This window comes from Eschrichtius robustus, chromosome 11 (assembly GCF_028021215.1).
Source record: "Eschrichtius robustus isolate mEscRob2 chromosome 11, mEscRob2.pri, whole genome shotgun sequence".
Lineage (NCBI taxonomy): Eukaryota > Metazoa > Chordata > Mammalia > Artiodactyla > Eschrichtiidae > Eschrichtius > Eschrichtius robustus.
This window is the reverse complement of record NC_090834.1, coordinates 20,498,318-20,521,021: the sequence shown is the minus strand read 5'-3', so window position 1 is coordinate 20,521,021 and position 22,704 is coordinate 20,498,318.

Here is a 22,704-nt window from a genome sequence, read left to right as displayed (position 1 = left end):
TAGTTGTTTTGTTTGTTTGTTTTTTTATACTGCATGTTATTATCAGGCATCAATTTTATACACATCAGTGTATACATGTCTATCCCAATCGCCCAATTCAGCACACCACCATCCCCACCCCACCGCAGTTTTCCCCCCTTGGTGTCCATATGTCCATTCTCTACATCTGTGTCTCAACCTCTGCCCTGCAAACCGGCTCATCTGTACCATTTTTCTAGGTTCCACATACATGCGTTAATATACGATATTTGTTTTTCCTCTTTCTGACTTACTTCACTCTGTATGACAGTCTCTAGATCCATCCACGTCTCAACAAATGACTCAGTTTCGTTCCTTTTTATGGCTGAGTAATATTCCATTGTATATATGTACCACATCTTCTTTATCCATTCGTCTGTTGATGGGCATTTAGGTTGCTTCCATGACCTGGCTATTGTAAATAGTGCTGCAATGAACATTCGGGTGCATGTGTCTTTTTGAATTACGGTTTTCTCTGGGTATATGCCCAGTAGTGGGATTGCTGGGTCATATGGTAATTCTATTTTTAGTTTTTTAATGAACCTCCATACTGTTCTCCATAGTGGCTGTATCAATTTACATTCCCACCAACAGTGCAAGAGGCTTCCCTTTTCTCCACACCCTCTCCAGCATTTGTTGTTTGTAGATTTTCTGATGATGCCCATTCTAACTGGTGTGAGGTAATACCTCATTGTAGTTTTGATTTGCATTTCTCTAATAATTAGTGATGTTGAGCATCTTTTCATGTGCTTCGTGGCCGTCTGTATGTCTTCTTTGGAGAAATGTCTATTTAGGTCTTCTGCCCATTTTTGGATTGGGGTGTTTGTTTCTTTAATATTGAGCTGAATGAGCTGTTTATATATTTTGGAGATTAATCCTTTGTCCGTTGATTCGTTTGCAAATATTTTCTCCCATTCTGAGGGTTGTCTTTTCGTCTTGTTTATGGTTTCCTTTGCTGTGCAAAAGCTTTGAAGTTTCATTAGGTCCCACTTGTTTATTTTTGTTTTTATTTCCATTACTCTAGGAGGTGGATCAAAAAAGATCTTGCTGTGATTTATGTCAAAGAGTGTTCTTCCTATGTTTTCCTCTAAGAGTTTTATAGTGTCCAGTCTTACATTTAGGTCTCTAATCCATTTTGAGTTTATTTTTGTGTATGGTGTTAGGGAGTATTCTAATTTCATTCTTTTACATGTAGCTGTCCAGTTTTCCCAGCACCACTTATTGAAGAGACTGTCTTTTCTCCATTGTATATCTTTGCCTCCTTTGTCATAGATTAGTTGACCATAGGTGTGTGGGTTTATCGCTGGGCTTTCTATCTTGTTCCATTGATCGATGTTTCTGTTTTTGTGCCAGTACCATATTGTCTTGATTACTGTAGCTTTGTAGTATAGTCTGAAGTCAGGGAGTCTGATTCCTCCAGCTCTGCTTTTTTCCCTCAAGACTGCTTTGGCTATTCGGGGTCTTTTGTGTCTCCATACAAATTTTAAGATGATTTGTTCTAGTTCTGTAAAAAATGCCATTGGTAATTTGATAGGGATTGCATTGAATCTGTAGATTGCTTTGGGTAGTATACTCATTTTCACAATGTTGATTCTTCCAATCCAAGAACATGGTATATCTCTCCATCTGTTGGTATCATCTTTAATTTCTTTCATCAGTGTCTTATAGTTTTCTGCATACAGGTCTTTTGTCTCCCTAGGTAGGTTTACTCCTAGGGATTTTATTCTTTTTGTTGCAATGGTAAATGGGAGTGTTTCCATAATTTCTCTTTCAGATTTTTCATCATTAGTGTATAGGAATGCAAGAGATTTCTGTGCATTAATTTTGTATCCTGCAACTTTACCATATTCATTAATTAGCTCTAGCAGTTTTCTGGTGGCAGTTTTAGGATTCTCTATGTATAATATCATGTCATCCGCAAACAGTGACAGTTTTACTTCTTCTTTTCCAATTTGTATTCCTTTTATTTCTTTTTCTTCTCTGATTGCCGTGGCTAAGACTTCCAGAACTATGTTGAATAATAGTGGTGAGAGTGGACATCCTTGTCTCATTCCTGATCTTAGAGGAAGTTCTTTCAGTTTTTCACCATTGAGAATGATGTTTGCTGTGGGTTTGTCATATATGGCCTTTATTATGTTGAGGTAGGTTCCCTCTATGCCCACTTTCTGGAGAGTTTTTATCATAAATGGGTGTTGAATTTTGTCAAAAGCTTTTTCTGCATCTATTGAGATGACCATATGGTTTTTCTTCTTCAATTTGTTAATATGGTGTATCACATTGATTGATTTGCGTATATTGAAGAATCCTTGCATCCCTGGGATAAATCCCACTTGATCGTGCTGTATGATCCTTTTAATGTGTTGTTGGATTCTGTTTGCTAGTATTTTGTTGAGGATTTTTGCATCTATAGTCATCAGTGATATCGGTCTGTAATTTTCTTTCTTTGTAGTGTCTTTGTCTGGTTTTGGTATCAGGGTGATGGTGGCCTCATAGAAAGAGTTTGGGAGTTTTCCTCCCTCTGCAATTTTTTGGAAGAGTTTGAGAAGGATAGGTTTTAGCTCTTCTCTAAATGTTTGATAGAATTCACCTGTGAAGCCATCTGGTCCTGGATTTTTGTTGGAAGATTTTTAATCACAGTTTCAATTTCATTGCTTGTGATTGGCCTGTTCATATTTTCTGTTTCTTCCTGGTTCAGTCTTGGAAGGTTATACCTTTCTAAGAATTTGTCCATTTCTTCCAGGTTGTCCATTTTATTGGCATAGAGTTGCTTGTAGTAGTCTCTTAGGATGCTTTGTATTTCTGCAGTGTCTGTTGTAACTTCTCCTTTTTCATTTCTGATTTTATTGATTTGAGTCCTCTCCCTCTTTTTCTTGATGAGTCTGGCTAATGGCTTATCAATTTTGTTTATCTTCTCAAAGAACGAGCTTTTAGTTTTATTGATCTTTGCTATTGTTTTCTTTGTTTCTATTTCATTTATTTCTGCTCTGATCCTTATGATTTCTTTCCTTCTGCTAACTTTGGGTTTTGTTTGTTCTTCTTTCTCTAGTTTCTTTAGGTGTAAGGTTAGGTTGTTTACTTGAGATTTTTCTTGTTTCTTGAGGTAGGCTTGTATAGCTATAAACTTCCCTCTTAGAACTGCTTTTGCTGCATCCCATAGGTTTTGGGTTGTCGTGTTTTCATTGTCATTTGTCTCTAGGTATTTTTTGATTTCTTCTTTGATTTCTTCAGTGATCTCTTGGTTATTTAGTAACGTATTGTTTAGCCTCCATGTGTTTGTCTTTTTTACATTTTTTTCCCCTGTAATTGATTTCTAATCTCATAGCATTGTGGTCAGAAAAGATGCTTGATATGATTTCAATTTTCTTAAATTTACTGAGGCTTGATTTGTGACCCAAGATGTGATCTATCCTGGAGAATGTTCCGTGCGCCCTTGAGAAGAACGTGTAATCTGCTGTTTTTGGATGGAATGTCCTATAAATATCAATTAAATCTATCTGGTCTATTGTGTCATTTAAAGCTTCTGTTTCCTTATTTATTTTCATTTTGGATGATCTGTCCATTGGTGTAAGTGAGGTGTTAAAGTGCCCCACTATTATTGTGTTACTGTCAATTTCCTCTTTTATGGCTGTTAGCAGTTGCCTTATGTATTGAGGTGCTCCTATGTTGGGTGCATATATATTTATAATTGTTATATCTTCTTCTTGGATTGATCCCTTGATCATTATGTAGTGTCCTTCTTTGTCTCTTGTAACATTCTTTACTTTAAAGTCTGTTTTATCTGATATGAGTATAGCTACTCCAGCTTTCTTTTGATTTCCATTTGCATGGAATATCTTTTTCCATCCCCTCACTTTCAGTCTGTATGTGTCCCTAGGTCTAAAGTGGGTCTCTTGTAGACAGCATATATATGGGTCTTGTTTTTGTATCCATTCAGCAAGCCTGTGTCTTTTGGTTGGAGCATTTAATCCATTCACGTTTAAGGTAATTATCGATATGTATGTTCCTATGACCATTTTCTTAATTGTTTTGGGTTTGCTTTTGTAGGTCCTTTTCTTCTCTTGTGTTTCCCACTTAGAGAAGTTCCTTTAGCATTTGTTGTAGAGCTGGTTTGGTGGTGCTGAATTCTCTTAGCTTTTGCTTGTCTGTAAAGCTTTTGATTCTCCATCAAATCTAAATGAGATCCTTGCTGGGTAGAGTAATCTTGGTTGTAGGTTCTTCCCTTTCATCACTTTAAGTATATCATGCCACTCCCTTCTGGCTTGTAGAGTTTCTGCTGAGAAATCAGCTGTTAACCTTATGGGAGTTCCCTTGTATGTTATTTGTCGTTTTTCCCTTGCTGCTTTCAATAATTTTTCTTTGTCTTTAATTTTTGCCATTTTGATTACTATGTGTCTCGGCGTGTTTCTCCTTGGGTTTATCCTGTATGGGACTCTCTGCGCTTCCTGGACTTGGGTGGCTATTTCCTTTCCCATGTTAGGGAAGTTTTCGACTATAATCTCTTCAAATATTTTCTCTGGCCCTTTCTCTCTCTCTTCTCCTTCTGGGACCCCTATAATGTGAATGTTGTTGCGTTTAATGTTGTCCCAGAGGTCTCTTAGGCTGTCTTCATTTCTTTTCATTCTTTTTTCTTTAGTGTGTTCCGCAGCAGTGAATTCCACCATTCTGTCTTCCAGGTCACTTATCCGTTCTTCTGCCTCAGTTATTCTGCTATTGATTCCTTCTAGTGTAATTTTCATTTCAGTTATTGTATTGGTCATCTCTGTTTGTTTGTTCTTTAATTCTTCTAGGTCTTTGTTAATCATTTTTTGCATCTTCTCAATCTTTGCCTCCATTCTTATTCCGAGGTCCTGGATCATCTTCACTATCATTATTCTGAATTCTTTTTCTGGAACGTTGCCTATCTCCACTTCATTTAGTTGTTTTTCTGGGGTTTTTTCTTGTTCCTTCATCTGGTACAAATCCCTCTGCCTTTTCATCTTGTCTATCTTTCTGTAACTGTGGTTTTTGGTCCACGGGCTGCAGGATTGTATTTTTTCTTGCTTCTGCTGTCTGCCCTCTGGTGGTTGAGGCTATCTAAGAGGCTCGATGGGAGGCTCTGGTGGTGGGTAGAGCTGACTGTTGCTGTGGCGGTCAGAGCTCAGTAAAACCTTAATCCACTTGACTGTTGATGGTTGGGGCTGGGTTCCCTCCCTGTTGGTTGTTTTGCCTGAGGCAACCCAACACTGTAGCCGACCCGTGCTCTTTGGTGGGGTTAATGGCAGACTCTGGGAGGGCTCACGCCAAGGAGAACTTCCCAGAACCTCTGCTGCCAGTGTCCTTGTCCCCACGGTGAAACAGAGCCACCACCCGCCTCTGCAGGAGACCCCCCAACACCAGCAGGTAGGTCTGGTTCAGTCTCCCCCAGGGTCACTGCTCCTTCCCCTGGGTCCCGATGCGCACACTACTTTGTGTGTGCCCTCCAAGAGTGGGGTCTCTGTTTCCCCCAGTCCTGTCAAAGTCCTGCAATCAATTCCCACTAGGCTTCAAAGTCTGATTCTCTAGGAATTCCTCCTCCCGTTGCCGGACCCCCAGGTTGGGAAGCCTGACGTGGGGCTCAGAACCTTCACTCCAGTGGGTGGACTTCTGTGGTATAAGTGTTCGCCAGTCTGTGAGTCACCCACCCAGCAGTTATGGGATTTGATTTTACTCTGATTGTGCCCCTCCTACCATCTCACTGTGGCTTCTCCTCTGTCCTTGGATGTGGGGTATCCTCCTTGGTGAATTCCAGGGTCATCCTGTCGATGATTGTCCAGCAGCCAGTTGTGATTCTGGTGCTCTCGCAAGAGGGAGTCTGATTACTAGTATTGAAATTAAATCAGTAGTCAAAAAACTCCCAACAAACAAAACTCCAGGACTGGACGGCATCACAGGGAAATTCTACCAAGTATTTAAAGAGCTAATACCTATCCCTCAAACTACTCAAAAAAACTGAAGAGGAGGAAACACTCCCAAACTCATTCTACAAGGTCAACATTACCCTGATACCAATAGATAAAGACATTATTTTAAAAAGAAATTTACATGCTAATAACACTGCTGAGCATAGATGCAAAAATCCTCAACAAAATCTTAGCAAACCATATTTAACAATACATTAAAAAAAACACACACCATGATCAAGTGGGGTTTATCCCAGGGATATAAGGGTGGTTCAACATCAGTCAATCAACATGATACACCATCTTAAGAAAACAAAAGATAAATATCACATGATCATCTCAATAGATGCAGAAAAATCACTTGACACAATTCAACACTCATTCATGAGAAAAGCTCTCAACAAAGTCATTATAGAGGAAACATATCTTAACATAATAAAGGCTACTTATGACAAACCCACAGTGAACATTATACTCAATAGTGAAAAGCTGAAAGCTATTCCTCTAAGATCAGGAACAAGACAAGGATGCCCACTCATGCCATGACTACTTAACATAGTATTGGAAGTACTAGCCATGGTATATTTCTATTCTCTATTTTTTCTGCTGGGTTTTGTTCACATTGTCTTATCTCAGATTTCTAGATATTTTTGGTTATATGCTGCACATTACACCTTTTAAAAAATAGAAATAGGGACTTCCCTAGTGGTCCAGTGGTTAAGAATCTACACTCCCAATGCAGGGGATGCGGGTTCGATCCCTGGTCGGGGAACTAAGATCCCACATGCTGTGTGACACGGCCAAAAGTTTTTTTACTTAGTTAATTAATTAATTAATTAGTTAATTAATTAAATTAAACATCACACTGATAAAATATAAATATTTTTAAAATAGAAATAATTAAGGACTAGAATAATGTTTTGTTTTTCCAAAGAGGGTTTACATTTGTTTCTGGCGGTTTTATGCATGAGATGATTGAAATCTGAGCAGCAGTCCCTGTGAAAACCTGTTTATTTCTAATTCACCGAGTTCATCCTTACCTATAGACTTTAGCCTTTCCACATTTAATCTAAAGCAAGAGGGATTCACTAGGTCCTTATGCTTAGCAGTCTGTGCTCTCCAATGTCAGTCCCACAAGCCTCAAAGACCTCCAAAACTGGTCACATTTTCAGCCTATTACCAGGCTTCTCAAGAGTCAGTAGATGCATGTAGGGGTAAAAAAAAAAAAAGCTTCAAATAGATTTGGCTTTTTCCAGAGCTTCACCCATGAGTTCTTTACTGCCATTTAGTTCACTTGTTTCTTTAAGTAGACTTTTTTCAGCTTTTCTAGTTATCCTCAGTGGGAAATTTGTTCAGGGTGCCAACTATGCAAGTATGGGGCTCTTTAGTTTTTAAATTTTATATTTTAACTACTAATGCTAAATTATAGTAAGAAAAGAGAAAATACAGTCTAACACTTATGATTATTATCCCCCAAACTTAACCATGTTAAGATAGGACATTATCACAAAGTTGGGGGAATGTGGAAAAGTTATACACTAGAAATCTCTTATCAGGAATGTATAATGAGAAATTATGGTACTGTGTCTGGAGGCAAAATAAATGCTCTGAGCAAAAAGGGTTAAATAGTTAAGGGTCTTTCTTTGGAAGACTGACTAGCAGGTTAAGGTTGCTGAAACCAACAAGAAAGAAAAAAGCTTATTGACTATTACTGTGAAATCACCATCGGTGATCTGTTTTTACCAGAAAGTGTCTTTAAAAACAAACATTTTAAGTACTACCTTGATATTATGGGAGAAAATCAAGGATCATTATTCCATAGCCACTCTCTTTAACTTCTTTATAATCTCTTCCCTGAGCTTACCCTAAAAGTATTATAGAATCTTTGATATGGGAGAAGGATGATCACAGACATACACAAAAAATTCATATTTTACAATATGACATAAAACAAAAATGAGGTATCCAACTATTGGAAAACAGGAGAATATATTAATTACAATTCGTATAATAAACTTTTAAAAATATAGTCATAGAACTGGTAAGAGTTTAGAAAGGTGTCAGGATATAAATGAATATATAACTTTTAGGGTTTCATGAATACCATCAATAATTAGTTAAAAGAAAACAAAAATGTCCTTTCTTAATAGCAACTAAAAAGATTAAATATATGTGAATAAGTCCAATAAGAAATGTGAAAACATAGATTGTTGGGGATATTATTTTTAAATCTGGCTCTGGATTATGGACAGAGCTAACTTTTTTGGGGAAATTATCTTGTTGAGTCGCTGGGGATAAAGGGGGGAAACCATGAGGGCAAAGGGAGTTAGGAAAAAGAAACAAAAAAGATACCTGGATTGTTTTGCATAATAAATAAAGATGCATTTGGGGATGGGAAATGGCTAATGAACAAAGCTGGGTAGCCTAAAGGTTTTTAACTATGTGAGTGTTTAAGGTTCAATATTGTATCCCCTCAAGCTTTTAGCCAAGCCTTCCTAATCTACAAATGCCTTTTGAAAGTAGATTTTGTATGAGTGAGCACATGAATTTGAGTGTGTACGTGTGTATGTGAGTATGTAAGAGTGTGTTTGTGTGTGTGTGTGTAAATCAAGGAATGAGACCAAATTCCACTTCATGGTCAATGGGTATAAAATATGGGCAGTCAAGGTAGTATGGCAATGATCAAACAACAGAACTTATTCAGTTAACTTAGGCCTGAGCTCAGAGCCAGCGATGACCATAAAAACAACAATGTTGCAAAATATTTTTAGGGAGGACCTTGAACTCCCGTAAGTTGTAGAATTGGAATCTAAGTGACAACGTATTTAGATTTTTAAGGAAAATATGTAAAGACTAGGAGGAAAAGACTAAGTAAAGTCAGGGTTATATGCACATGGAGAAAAATTTACCAAACTACAGAGAGATTAAAAAAAAGAGGCTTAAATAAGTAGACAAGCCAGATTCCTGGATAAGAAGACAAACTAGCAGGAAGTTTCAATTTTTTCCAAGTTAATTTGAAGACAATGTGTTCCCAATCAAAACCCCAACTGTGTTTTTAAATATTTTGACAAATTGATTCCAAAGTTCATCTGGAATAGCTAAGAAAAAATTTGAAAAACTGTAACGGCCTCACTAGATATTAAAACATTATAAAGCTAATCAGTGTGGCACTGGCATGAAAATAGATGGGCAAATCTATGAAGTGATATATAACCAGGAAGCAGTAGCTAGTACATATAGAAATTAACATACAATCACAAATCAGAGAGTAAAGGAAGAGACACTCAATAAGCAGTACTGAGACCATTTTTTAGCTATCTGAGAAATAATCTGTTCATCTCTCATGCCATGTTACCCAAATAAATTCCAGATGGGTTAAGAAGTTAGATGTCAAAATGAAGTTATAAAAACAGAAGGAAATATAGTTGAATATTTGTCTATTCTTTAAGTAAGAAGGGGAATTATAAGCTTAAAAGAAATCCCCCCCAAATCTTAAAATATTGACATATTAGACAGCTAAAAATATTAAATGTCTGTATTTTACATAAACCTATTTGGATTTTAGATAAACCTATAATCAAGAAACTATATATAAATATTTACATTAAATATGATGAAGTGGTAATACATCTAAAACCTATATAATTCAATAAGAAAATACTCATCTTACTACATCTACTCCCCCACCTCCTAAGGATATAAACATATAGGTTACAAAACAAAATACTAATATATATCTGAAAGACATTTAAATGCATTATTAAGACGATAAACATTAAACTTTTAATGAAGTGCCATTTTTTGCCTATTGGGGAATACATGTAGGTTTGATATTTTCAGAAACTAATTTTGCACTGCAATATGAAGGAGCTTTAAATTATAACAATTTTTAACCAACTAAATTTCACATGAATGAAATTTATATTAAAAGAAAAAATAAAATACAAAGATTAATGCTACAGATATTAGCCACCATGACATTCATAATAGCAAAACACCAGAAAAGAGACCTCAGTTATAGATACAGCTATAGATACCCGATAGATACACAAATATTCTGGAATATTATTCAGGCTTCAATAAGGATTTTTTAAAGACAGTTTAGTGACATTGAAAAATGTTAAGAGAAATATAAAAATTATATGTATAGTCTGATCACAGCTAGATAAAACAATACTCATGGAAGAAGGAAAACATAAACGTTAACAATGATTGTCTACAAATGAAAGTATTGTGGATGATTATTTTATTCTCTTAATGTAGACTATAAGTTTTTTTCCTACTTTTGTATAATAGACCAGTAGTGCTTTTATAATATTTCATAATTTTTAAGAGAGATATTATGTTCTGTCAATGTAATTTTATGCCTTTGCTTCAGGTACCCTAGTCAGAAATGTCTCCTTGAGAATGCCAGGTAGAGCACCCTGAAAGAGCCACCAGAGAAGTTCACTCCAGCAAGAAACCGGTGATAGCTCAGGCTTCTGGTCATCTGACCAAGCTGTTTCCTCTCTCTGGACTGCCTGTTGAGTCTCCTTGTCTTCCCAGAAAATTCTACTGTATACTTAAACACACCCACCCAGGAAGAGTTAGGCTCTCCCCCTTCTGCAGTCCCTTCTGCATAACCCTCTTATGCATGCCACATTTTCCCCAATAATTAGGCTTTCTCAGAGAAGGGGCAGGGCTTTCTCTGTCCTTAGACTCCAGTCCACTGTAAGAGATCAAGAAATATTTTCTGAATGTTTGAGAATTTGAAGAGAGCTATAGGGTTTAAAGCCTAAATCTACCCTTGCAGCAATGTTTCTGTAAATGCATTTATTAATTTAATAAACCAGTATTAATCCCCTATTATGAAGTGATTCAAAGATTAATAGAGCCTGATTTTTGTCCTAGAGGGGTCAGTAATCTGAAAGAACTCAGATTTGTAAAGAATTAATTAAATCAGCTATGTACAGGATTCTTCCAGTCTGCAAAATGCTCCCTTTTGGGATTCCTGATATCTTTTGCTGCTAATGATTCCAGGAATAGTATCTGAATAAAACACATGAAATAGTCTAAAACCACCTTCCTTTTCTGAACAGAATGTTTAACAGAAGCCATGAAAACAAAGGGTAGCACCTTTTTTAAAAAAAATTACTTCTGGTTAATCAAGAAATACTTTGAAGCTGAAAAGGGATGGATATGCAGTGAGTTTTTGGAATGCTTTTGAAGATTCTTACTTTAAAAAAAATAAAAAAAACATAATCTGACCTATCCACTGAGAAGTACTACTTTTGTCTCTACCCCTAAAGCAGTAGTTTTGCCCTAAGAAAGGCAGAATACATTAAAGCAAGTTTATATGTCCATGGAGCCAGGGAGTAGGGAGCCTTATAATAAAAGTACTTTAATTGTCAAACTTAATCCTCTGCACAAGCCTATGAGGAAAGCAGGCAGACAATATTAGAGTCCCATCCCCTTTGCAGACACAAAACCAAAGGGTTAAGTTGTTTACCCAAAGCTACACCTGAGTGAAAGTCAGGGGAATGATGAGGATGGAGCAGGTCTCTGCACCAAGGGTGCTTGGTGTCAAAAGGCTCAGACTTCTCTTAAACTTGTGGTGCTGTTGCCCCTTGAGGGTGTTGCTGGAGTGGGGCCATGACAAGTACAGAGGGCAAAACAAACATTAAGAACACAAACCTTTCTCAACAACAGCAACAACAACAACAAAAAAAACAACCTAATCAAAAACTGAGCAGAAGACCTAAATAGACATTCCTCCAAAGAAGACATACAGATGGCCAATAGACACAGGAAAGGATGCTCAACATTGCTAATCATTAGAGAAATGCAAAGCAAAACTACAAAGAGGTATCACCTCACACAGGTCAGAATGGCCATTATTAAAAATTCTACAAATAACAAATGCTGGAGAGGTTGTAGAGAAAAGGGAACCCTCCTACACTGTTGGTGGGAATGTAAGTTGGTCCAGCTACTAGGGAAAACAGTATGGAAGTTCCTCAGAAAACTAACAGTTGAATTACCATATGATCTAGCAATCCCACTCCTGGGCATATATCTGGGCAAAACTATAATTAAAAAAGATACGTGTACCCCTATGTTCATAGCAGCACTATTCATAATAACCAAGACATGGAAACAACTTAAATGTCCATCAACAGATGACTGGATAAAGAAGATGTGGTACATATATACAATGGAATACTACCCAGCCATAAAAAAGAAAGAAAGAATGCCATTTGCAGCAACATGGATACACCTAGAGATGATCATACTAAGTGAAGTAAGTCAGAAAGGGAAAGACAAATACTATATGATATCACTTATATGTGGAATCTAAAATATGACACAAATGAACCTATCTATGAAGCAGAAACAGACTCACAGACATAGAGAACAGACTTGTGGTTGCCAAGGGGGATGGGGTTGGGGGAGTGATGGATTGGGACCTTGGGGTTAGTAGATGCAAACTATTACATAGAGGATGGATGGACAACAAGGTCCTACTATATAGCACAGGGAACTATATTCAATGTCCTGGTATAAACCATAATGGAAAAGAATATATAAAAGAATATATACGTATGTATAACTGAGTCACTTTGCTATACAGCAGTAATTAACACAACATTGTAAATCAACTACACGTCAATTTAAAAAAAAAAGAACACAAACATTTAACAGGAACAGGGCAACCTCAGTAAAGTGGCATCAGCAGGACTCAAATTCCTAAATACTTAGAAACCTATGAAATAAACAAAAGCATGATGAAAAGAAAAGAAATAGTGATGGCAATCACTGGGAGGCTGGATGTTCATTAAGACCCTCACTATCTTTGCTCCAGCCATGCCATCAACATGAACAATAATTGTTTCTCTGTCCAGTTTCCCTCCCTGACTCTCTGCTTGGTCTCCTGATGCTTGTCAGGAGACTGAAGACAGTGATAGAGTTTGAAAGTGAACGCTGATGGACAGTTCTATGTGTTGGACTGGCTACCTGGGTAACCTGTGGAAAGGGATAGGTACTATGTCTGTGAAGGTATTATGTCTGCTATAGACTTACACACGTCTCCATGGATCTGTACTGGAGAAGGTTGGTAAACATTTCTCTAAGAACTCATGGCCAATATTGGCCCCTACTAATTTTTAGCTAATTGCTACAGGTAGGATTGGCTATCATAGGGAACTTGCATTCTCTCTCTCTGTCTCTCTCTCTCACACACACATTCTCACACACACACACACACACACACACACAAACACATACACACATGCACAACAGACACATACTTACACACCTACATCATTGATATTCACAACTTCTTTGGCCACAAATGATAATAAATTCCTGTACAACAATCCATTCCAACAGAACCCTTTAGAGGAGACATGGGAGTTTAGGATCATAAATATAGTACTGAAAACTCAACACCCATAACCATCTGGCAACTCTCCTGAGAGTTCTAGAACCAAGAAATCATTCATTCTTTAGTTCTATTCTTCCTAAGAATCTGCCATGGGTCAGGTACCATGTCAGGTGTTAAGAAGGCAGAGATGAAAGACAATGTCTGACCTCAAAGAGAGCTAAGTCTGGCAATAGGAGATTTGAGTATCTCAATACAATGTGCCAAGAGCTTGGAAAAATAATAGCATACATTTACTGAGCCCCAATTATATGCCAAACTGTATTAAGTTATCTGCATATATTATCTTACTTATTGTTTTAAAAATTCCTAGCCTATTTTACAGAGAAGACACTGAGACACAGAGAAGTTAAGTAGTCTGTCCATGGTCACACAGCTTGTCACTAAAGGAGCCTAGGTTTGAGTGTGTGTAACTTGGCTCTATAGCCAGAGTTTCTTACATGTTAACTACAACATAGTAGAACAGATACAGGCTAATAAGGGTGCATATGTACGAACCTACACAGATTAGAAAGTCAAAGAAATTTTCCCAGAGCAGCTGTGAAGGATAAGAAGGAATTTGTCAGGCAGAATGGAGAGAAAGGGAATTCTAGAGAGACAGAAGCATGGACAAAGACCCAGAGATATGAGCCAGTGTGAAGCTTCCAGGAACTCACTGTCTAAACCATTTTAAAATTTAAGTGGGGAAGCTGGGCAGCGAGTTCCTCCAGTGCCACTGGTGCATCCCAGCCAGCATAACACCAGGCTAGGACCATACCCGTGTGACCCAGCGCCCTCCAGCATCCTTGGGAGCAGGCACTTGCTGCTGCCCTTTCTCTGGATGCCAAGCAAAACACAGGCATCCCTGCCTGCCACACACTTCTCATCTTTCTCATTGGATGAGGTCACCTGTAGATCCAGGCTGGACCTTACGGGCTGCCTGGTTGGAGGAAAGCCATCAGTGTTCCAGAGACGGACATTTTCCAGGACACTCAACGATGACAGTTGCCAAGTTCTGTAGTAAGTCTTGGGTGAGGAAGCCTTGCAATGACCGAGAGTTCCTGTTACTCCATATCCTCACCAGCATTTGGTGTTATCAGTGTTCTGGATTTTGGCCATTCTTACAGCCTTCCTTATGATGCATGTCACATATATATTCAGCTCTGCAGAGGAATGTTTCAGGGGTAAAAAGGAGAGAAGAGAATTTTGGCTAAAAATGATAACTTATTCTGATAAGAAAAAAAGAATGTTCAGGAGGATCTTCAAGATGGCAGAGGAGTAAGACATGATCACCTGCCTCCCCACAAATACATCAAAAATACATCTCCATGTGGAACAGCTCCTACAGAATGCTGGCAGAAGACTTCAGACTTCCCAAAAGGCAAGAAACTCCCCACAAACCTGGGTAGGGCAAAAGAAAAAAAAAAAAAAAGAGATAAAAGAATAGGGATGGGACCTGCACTTCTGGGAGGAAGCTGTGAAGGAGGAAAAGTGTCCATACATTAGGAAGCCCCTTCAATAGTTGGAGACAGGAGGTGGGCAGTAGGGGAAGCTTCAGAGCCATGGAAGAGAGCGCAGCAACAGGGGTGCAGAGGGCAAAGCGGAGAGATTCCCAAACAAAGGATCAGTGTCCACCAGCACTCACCAGCTTGTGAGGCTTGTCTGCTCACCCACCGGGGTGGGTGAGGGCTGAGAGCTGATGCTTGGGCTTCAGAGGTCAGACCCCAGGGAGAGGATTGGGGTTGGCTGTGTGAACAGAGCCTGAAGGGGGCTAGTGCACCACAGCTAGGTGGAAGAGAATCTGGGAAAAAGTCTGGAACTGCCTAAGAGGCAAGAGCCCATTGTTTCGGTGGGTGCGAGGAGAGGGGATTCAGAGCACAACCTAAACAAGCTTCAGAGACAGGCGCGAGCTGTGGCGATAAGTACAGACACCAGAGAGCAGCATGAAATGCTAAGGCTGCTTCTGCAGCCACTAAGAAGCCTCTGTGCAAGCACAGGTCACTATCCACACCTCCCCTCCTGGAAGATTGTGCAGCCTGCCACTGCCAGGGTCCCATGATCCAGGGACAACTTCCCAGGAGAACACACGGTGTGCCTCAGACTGTTGCAACATCACACCGGCCTCTGCCACTGCAGGCTTGCCCTGCATTCTGTACCCCTCCCACACCCCAGCCTGAGTGAGCCAGAGCCCCCGAATCAACCTCTCTTTTAACCACCTGTCTGGATGAAGAACAGATACGAGAGGGCAACCTACACACAAAGGCAGGGCCAAATCCAAAGCTGAACCCCAGGAGCTGTGCGAACAAAGAAGAGAAAGGGAAATTTCTCCCAGCAGCCTCAGGAGCAGTAGATTAAATCCTCACAATCAACTTGATGTACCCTGCATCTGTGGAATACCTGAATAGACAACGAATCATCCCAAAATAGAGGCGGTGGACTTTAGAACAACTGTAGACTTGGGGTTTGCTTTCTGCATCTAATTTGTTTCTGGTTTTATGTTTATCTTAGTTTAGTGTTTAGAGCTTATTAGCATTGGTTATTTGTTTATTGATTTGGTTGCTCTCTTTTTAAATTTTTATATATAGATATATTTTTTTCCTTTTTCTCTTTTTGTGAGTGTGTATGTGTATGCTTCTTTGTGTGATTTTGTAGGTATAGCTTTGTTGTTACCATTTGTCCTAGGGTTCTGTCTGTTTTTTTGTTTTCTTTTTTTTTTTTTAGTATAGTTTTTAGCACTTGTTATTATTGGAGGATTTGTTTATTGCTTTGGTTGCTATCATCTTTCTTTCTTTCTTTTATTACTTTTTTACTTATTTTATTTTTAATAATTTTTTATTCTTTATTTTAATAACTTTTTATTTTATTTGTTACTTTCTTTTTTTTTTTTTTTTCTCCTTTTTCTTCTGAGCCGTGTGGCTGACAGGCTCTTGGTTCTCCAGCCGGGTGTCAGGCCTAAGCCTCTGAGGTGAGAGAGCTGAGTTCAGGCAATTTGACCACCAGAGACCTCCTGTACCCATGTAATATCAAACGCCAACAGCTCTCCCAGAGATCTCCATCTCAATGCTAAGAACCAGCTCCACTCAACGACCAACAAGCTACAGTGCTGGACACTTCATGCCAAACAACAAGCAAGGCAGGAGCACAAACTCACCCATTAGCAGAGCTGCTGCCTAAAATCATAATAAGGTCACAGGCACCCCAAAACACACCACCAGACATAGTCCTGGCCAACAGAAACACAAGATCCAGCCTCATCCACCAGAACACAGGCACAAGTCCCCTCCACCAGGAAGCCTAACAACCCATTGAACCAACCTTAGCCACTGGGGGCAGACACCAAAAACAATGGGAACTACGAACCTGCAGCCTGTGAAAAGGAGACGCCAAACACAGTAAGATAAGCAAAATGAGAAGACAGAGAAATACACAGCAGAAGAAGGAGCAAGGTAAAAACTCACCAGACCAAACAAATGAAGAGGAAATAGATAGTGTACCAGAGAAAGAATTCAGAGTAATGATAGTAAAGATAATCCAAAATCTTGGAAATCGAATGGAGAAAATACAAGAAACTTTTAACAAGGACCTAAAAGAACTAAAGAGCAAACAAACGTGATGAGCAACACATTAAATGAAATTAAAAATTCTCTCTAAGAATCAATATCAGAATAACTGAGACAGAAAAATGGGTAAGTGACCTGGAAGATAAAATAGAGGAAATGACTCCCTCAGAGAAGAATAAAGAAAAAGGAATGGAAAGAATTCAGGTAACTCTCAGAGACCTATGAGACAACATTAAATGCACCAACATTCGAATCATAGGGGTCCCAGAAGAAGAAGAGAAAAAGAAAGGGACTGAGAAACTATTTGAAGAGATCATAGTTGAAAAATTCCCTAATATGTGAAAGGAAATAGTCAATAAAGTCCAGGAAGTGCAGAGAGTCCCATACAGGATAAATCCAAGGAGAAATATGCCAAGACACATATTAATCAAACTATCAAAATTAAATACAAAGAAAAAATATTAAAAGCAGCAAGGGAAAAGCAACAAATAATATACAAGGGAATCCCCATAAGGTTAAAAACTGATCTTTCAGCAGAAACTCTGCAAGCCAGAAGGGAGTGGCAGGACACATTTAAAGTGATGAAAGGGAATAACCTACAACCAAGATTACTCTACCCAGTGAGGAGGTCATTCAGATTCAACGGAGAAATTAAAACCTTTACAGACAAGCAAAAGCTAAGAGAATTCAGCACCATCAAACCAGCCTTACAACAAATGCTAAAGGAACTTCCCTAGGCAGAAAACACAGAAAAGGAAAAGACCTACAGTAACAAACGCAAAACAATTAAGAAAATGGTAATAGGAACAGTCGTATTGATAATTACTTAAATGTAAACAGATTAAATGCTCCAACCAAAAGACATAGCCTGGATGAATGGATACAAAAAAAATACCCATATATATGCTGTCTACAAAAGATCAACTTCAGACTTAGGGACACATACAGACTGAAAGTGAGGGGAAGGAAAAAGATATTCCATGCAAATGGACATCAAAAGAAAGCTGTAGGGAGGATGGGAGGGAGGGAGACGCAAGAGGGAAGAGATATGGGAACATATGTATATGTATAACTGATTCACTTTGTTATAAAGCAGAAACTAACACACAATTGTAAAGCAATTATACTCCAATAAAGATGTTGAAAAAAAAAAAGAGGAAGGAAGCTAGAAAGAGCTGATGAAGACTTCAAGGCTCCCTAAGCATTCAGAGCCAGCAAATCCATGCAGAGGCTTCAATAAAGGGTTGTCTAATCAAAAAAAAAGAAAGAAAGAAAGCTGGAGTAGCAATTCTCATATCAGACAAAATAGACTTTAAAATACAGATTACTAAGAGAGACAACGAAGGACATTGCATAATGATCAAAGAATCAATCCAAGAAGATAGACCAATTGTAAATATTTATGCACCCAACATAGGAGCACCTCAATACATAAGGCAAATGCTAACAGCCATAAAAGGGGAAATCGACAGTAACACAATAATATTAGGGGACTTTAACACCCCACTGTCACCAATGGATAGATCATCCAAATTAAAATAAACAAGGAGAAACAAGCTTTAAAAGACACATTAGACAAGATGGATTTATTCGATATTTATAGGACATTCCATCCAAAAACAACAGAATACACTTTCTTCTCAAGTGCTCATGGAACATCCTCCAGGATAGATCATATCTTGGGTCACAAATCAAGCCTTCATAAATTTAAAAGAAATGAAATTGTATCAAGCATCTTTTCTGACCACAACGTTAGAAAACTAGATATCAATTAGAGGAAAATAAAACTGCAAAAAATACAAATACATTGAGGCTAAACAATACACTACTAAATAACCAAGAGACTAATGAGGAAATCAAAGAGGAAATAAAAAAATACTTAGAAATAAATGACAATGAAAACACAATGACCCAAAACCTATGGGATGCAGCAAAAGAAGTTGTAAGAGGGAAGTTTATAGCAATACAATCCTACCTCAAGAATCAAGAAACATCTCAAAAAAACAATCTAAACTTACACCTAAAGCAGTTAGAGAAAGACGAATAAAAAAACCTAGAGTTAGAGGAAGGAAAGAAATCATAAATATCAGAGCAGAAATAAATGAAAAAGAAATGAAGGAAATGATAGCAAACATCAATAAAACTAAAAGTTGGTACTTTGATAAGATAAACAAAATTGATAAACCATTAGCCAGACTCATCAAGAAAAAAGGGAGAAGGCTCAAATCAATAGAATTAGAAATGAAAAAGAAGCAACAAGTGACACTGCAGAAATACAAAAGACCATGAGAGATTACTACAAGCAACTATATGCCAATAAAATGGACAACCTGGAAGAAATGGACAAATTCTTAGAAAAGCACAACCTTCTGAGTCTGAACCAGGAAGAAATAGAAAATATAAACAGATCAACCACAAGTAATGGAATTGAGACGGTGACTAAAAATCTCCCAGTGAACAAAAGTCCAGGACCAGATGGTTTCACAGGCGAATTCTATCAAACATTTAGAGAAGAAATGACACCTATCCTTCTCAAACTCTTCCAAAATATAGCAGAGGGAAGAACACTCCCAAACTCATTCTACGAGGCCACCATCACCCTGATACCAAAACCAGAAAAAGATGTCACAAAGAAAGAATACTACAGGCCAATATCACTGATGAACATAAATGCAAAAATCCTCAACAAAATACTAGCAAACAGAATCCAGCAGCACTTTAGAAAGATCATACATCCTGATCAAGTGGAGTTTAACCCAGGAATGGAAGGATTCTTCAATATACGCAAATCAATCAATGTGATAAACCATATTAACAAAATGAAGGAGAAAAACTATACAATCTTCTCAAAAGACGCAGAAAAATCTTCTGACAAACTTCAACACCCATTTATGATAAAAACCATCCAGAAAGTAGGCGTAGGGGAAACTTACTTCAAAGGAATAAAGGCCATATGTGATAAACCCACAGCCAACATCGTTCTCAATGGTGAAAAATTGAAAACATTTCCTCTAAAATCAGGAACAAGACAAGGTTGCTCACTCTCACCCCTATTATTCAACATAGTTTTGGAAGTTTTAGCCACAGCAATCAGAGAAAAAAAAGAAATAAAAGGAATCCAAATCAGAAAAAAAGAAATATAACTGTCACTGTTTGCAGATGACATGATAGTATACATATAGAATCCTAAAGATGGTACCAGAAAACTACTAGAGCTAATCAATGAATTTGGTAAAGTAGCAGGATACAACATTAATGCATAGAAATCTCTTACATTCCTATACACTAATGATGAAAAATCTAAAAGAGAAATTAAGGAAACTCTCCCATTACCATTGCAGCACAAAGAATAAAATACCTAGGAATAAACCTACCTAAGGAGACAAAGACCTGTATGCAGAAAACTATAAGACACTGATGAAAGGAATTAGAGATGATACAAACAGATGGAGAGATATACCATGTTCTTGGATTGGAAGAATCAACATTGTGAAAATGACTATACTCCCCAAAGCAATCTACAGATTCAAGGCAATCCCTATTAAGCTACCAGTGGCATTTTTCACAGAACTAGAACAAAAAATTTCACAGTTTGTATGGAAACACAAAAGACCCTGAACAGCCAAAGCCATATTGAGAAAGAAAACAGAACTGGAGGAATCAGGCTCCCTGGCTTCAGACTGTACTACAAAGCTACACTAATCAAGACAGTATGGTACTGGCACAAAAACAGTAATATAAATTAATGGGTCAGGACAGAAAGCCCAGAGATATACCCACACACCTATGGTCACCTTATCTTTGATAAAGGAGGCAAGAATATGCAATGGAGAAAAGACAGCCTCTTCAATAAGTGGTGCCAGGAAAACTGGATAGCTACATGTAAAAGAATGAAATTAGAACACTCCTTAGCACCATACACAAAAATAAGCTCAAAATGGATTAAAGACCTAAATGTAAGGCCAGACACTATAAAACTCTTAGAGGAAAACATAGGCAGAACACTCGATGACATAAATCACAGCAAGATCCTTTTTGACCCACCTCCTAGAGAAATGGAAATAAAAACAAAAATAAACAAATGGGACCTAATGAAACTTAAAAGCTTTTGCACAGCAGAGGAAAACATAAACAAGAAGAAAGGACAACCCTCAGAATGGAAGAAATATTTGCAAACGAACCAACTGACAAAGGATTAATCTCCAAAATATACAAGCAGCTCATGCAGCTCAATATCAAAAAACAAACAACCCAATCCAAAAATGGGCACAAGACCTACATAGACATTTCTCCAAAGAAGATATACAGACTGCCAACAAACACATGAAAGGGTGCTCAACATCACTAATCATTAGAGTAATGAAAATCAAAACTACAATGAGGTATCACCTCACACCGGTCAGAATGGCCATCATCAAAAAATCTACAAACAATAAATGCCGGAGAGAGCGTGGAGAAAAGAGAACCCTCTTGCACTGTTGGTGGGAACGTAGATTGATACAGCCACTATGGAAAACATTATGGAGGTTCCTTATAAAACTAAAAATAGAACCACCATATGACACAGCAAACCCACTACTGGGCATATACCCTGAGAAAAACATAATTCAAAAAGATTCATGTACCACAATGTTCATTGCAGCCCTATTTACAATAGCTAGGACGTGGAAGCAACCTAAGTGTCCATCGACAGATGAATGGATAAAGAAGATGTGGCACATATATACAGTTGAATATTACTCAGCCATAAAAAGGAATGAAATTGAGTTTTTTGTAGTGAGGTGGATGGACTTAGAGTCTGTCATACAGAGTGAGGTAAGTCAGAAAGGGAAAAACAAATACCGTATGCTAACACATATATATGGAATCTAAAAAAAAAAAAAAAAAGTTTCTGAATAACCTAGGGGCAGAACAGGAATAAAGATGCAGATGTAGAGAATGGACTTGAGGATATGGGGAAGGGGAATGTTAAGCTAGGAAGAAGTGAGAGAGTGACATTTATACACTACTAAATGTAAAATAGATAGCTAGTGGGACGCAGCCACAAAGCACAGGGAGATCAGCTCGGTGCTTTGTGACCACCTAGAGAGGTGGGATAGGGAGGGTGGGAGAGAAACACAAGAGGAAAGAGATATGGAGATATATGTAAATGTATAGCTGATTCACTATGTTATATAGCAGAAACTAATACACCATTGTAAAGCAATTATACTCCAATAAAGACGTTAAAAAAATTTTTTAAGTGGATCCACACAAAAAGCATTCTCTTGTCCTTGGTAAGTTAAGTGGGTGGAAACCAAAACAAAGTTTAGTCTCAAGAGGTTGAAAATTTTTTTAGAACTTTCAGTCAATAGGCATAGTCAAAACAAGAGGTTCTATTAAGAGAGGCTTCAGAAACAAACCTAAGAAGCATCCTTGTATGTGTAATACTTTGCATGTCTCTTTGTATAAATTACTAGTGGATTTGAATTTATTTCTTCATCGAGAATAGTATCCATTGCTCACTTTCTCTTCCAAGAGCATCATCTTACAAAACAAAGCAAACATTTACAGTTACATAATAGACATAGGAATGTGTAAATGTAAAATGGCAATGTAGTGAACACTGAGCAGAAAGAGACATTTAAAACCCTACATTAAGCCAGAATCAAAGTGTTCCAAGTGCCAGGGAGATAAGTCAAGAATAGACTGCCTGTAACCCCATGGATGAGCACAATCAAAGCCAGATCAAAGGCCATGAAAAGACGGGATCGGCCCATTGTTGAGAAAGTTTCTTGGATGTCTTTTTTTTCAATATTCACTTGAAACCATG